Source organism: Oncorhynchus nerka, unplaced genomic scaffold (assembly GCF_034236695.1).
Source record: "Oncorhynchus nerka isolate Pitt River unplaced genomic scaffold, Oner_Uvic_2.0 unplaced_scaffold_948, whole genome shotgun sequence".
Taxonomy (NCBI): domain Eukaryota; kingdom Metazoa; phylum Chordata; class Actinopteri; order Salmoniformes; family Salmonidae; genus Oncorhynchus; species Oncorhynchus nerka.
This window is the reverse complement of record NW_027040367.1, coordinates 13695-16027: the sequence shown is the minus strand read 5'-3', so window position 1 is coordinate 16027 and position 2333 is coordinate 13695.

The following is a 2333-nucleotide window of genomic DNA, read 5'->3' as shown; positions in this document are numbered from 1 at the left end:
TGATGTGATAGTTATTTGATGTGATTTGATGTGATAGTTATTTGATGTGATAGTTATTTGATGTGATAGTGATTTGATGTGATTGATGTGATAGTGATTTGATGTGATAGTGATTTGATGTGATAGTGATTTGATGTGATAGTGATTTGATGTGATTGATGTGATAGTGATTTGATGTGATAGTGATTTGATGTGATAGTGAGTTGATGTGATTGTGATTGTGATTTGATGTGATTGTGATTTGATGTGATAGTGATTTGATATGATAGTTATTTGATGTGATAGTGATTTGATGTGATTGATGTGATAGTGATTTGATGTGATAGTGATTTGATGTGATAGTTATTTGATGTGATAGTGATTTGATGTGATTGATGTGATAGTGATTTGATGTGATAGTTATTTGATGTGATAGTTATTTGATGTGATAGTTACTTGACGTGATAGTTACTTGATGTGATTGTGATTTGATAGTGATTTGATGTGATAGTTATTTGATTTGATAGTTATTTGATGTGATAGTGATTTGATGTGATAGTGATTTGATGTGATAGTTATTTGATGTGATAGTGATTTGATGTGATAGTGATTTGATGTGATAGTTATTTGATGTGATAGTTATTTGATGTTATAGTTATTTGATGTGATTTGATGTGATAGTTATTTGATGTGATAGTTATTTGATGTGATGGTGATTTGATGTGATTGATGTGATAGTGATTTGATGTGATAGTGATTTGATGTGATAGTGATTTGATGTGGTAGTTATTTGATGTGATAGTTATTTGATGTGATAGTGATTTGATGTGATTGATGTGATAGTGATTTGATGTGATAGTGATTTGATGTGATAGTGATTTGATGTGATAGTGATTTGATGTGATAGTTATTTGATGTGATAGTGATTTGATGTGATTGATGTGATAGTGATTTGATTTGATAGTTATTTGATGTGATAGTTATTTGATGTGATGGTGATTTGATGTGATTGATGTGATAGTGATTTGATGTGATAGTGATTTGATGTGATAGTGATTTGATGTGGTAGTTATTTGATGTGATAGTTACTTGATGTGATTGTGATTTGATAGTGATTTGATGTGATAGTTATTTGATTTGATAGTTATTTGATGTGATAGTGATTTGATGTGATAGTGATTTGATGTGATAGTGATTTGATGTGATAGTTATTTGATGTGATAGTGATTTGATGTGATAGTGATTTGATGTGATAGTTATTTGATGTGATAGTTATTTGATGTTATAGTTATTTGATGTGATTTGATGTGATAGTTATTTGATGTGATAGTTATTTGATGTGATGGTGATTTGATGTGATTGATGTGATAGTGATTTGATGTGATAGTGATTTGATGTGATAGTGATTTGATGTGGTAGTTATTTGATGTGATAGTTATTTGATGTGATAGTGATTTGATGTGATTGATGTGATAGTGATTTGATGTGATAGTGATTTGATGTGATAGTGATTTGATGTGATAGTGATTTGATGTGATAGTTATTTGATGTGATAGTGATTTGATGTGATTGATGTGATAGTGATTTGATGTGATAGTGATTTGATGTGATAGTGATTTGATGTGATAGTTATTTGATGTGATAGTGATTTGATGTGATTGATGTGATAGTGATTTGATGTGATAGTGATTTGATGTGATAGTGATTTGATGTGATAGTGATTTGATGTGATAGTTATTTGATGTGATAGTGATTTGATGTGATTGATGTGATAGTGATTTGATGTGATAGTGATGTGATAGTGAGTTGATGTGATTGTGATTGTGATTTGATGTGATTGTGATTTGATGTGATAGTGATTTAATGTGATAGTGATTTGATGTGATAGTTATTTGATGTGATAGTGATTTGATGTGATAGTTATTTGATATGATAGTGATTTGATGTGATTGATGTGATAGTGATTTGATGTGATAGTGATAGTGATTTGATGTGATTGATGTGATAGTGATTTGATGTGATAGTGATTTGATGTGATAGTGATTTGATGTGATAGTTATTTGATGTGATAGTTATTTGATGTGATAGTTACTTGATGTGATAGTTACTTGATGTGATTGTGATTTGATAGTGATTTGATGTGATAGTTATTTGATGTGATAGTTATTTGATTTGATAGTTATTTGATGTGATAGTGATTTGATGTGATAGTGATTTGATGTGATAGTGATTTGATGTGATAGTGATTTGATGTGATAGTTATTTGATGTGATAGTTATTTGATGTTATAGTTATTTGATGTGATAGTGATTTGATGTGATTGTGATTTGATAGTGATTTGATGTGATAGTTAT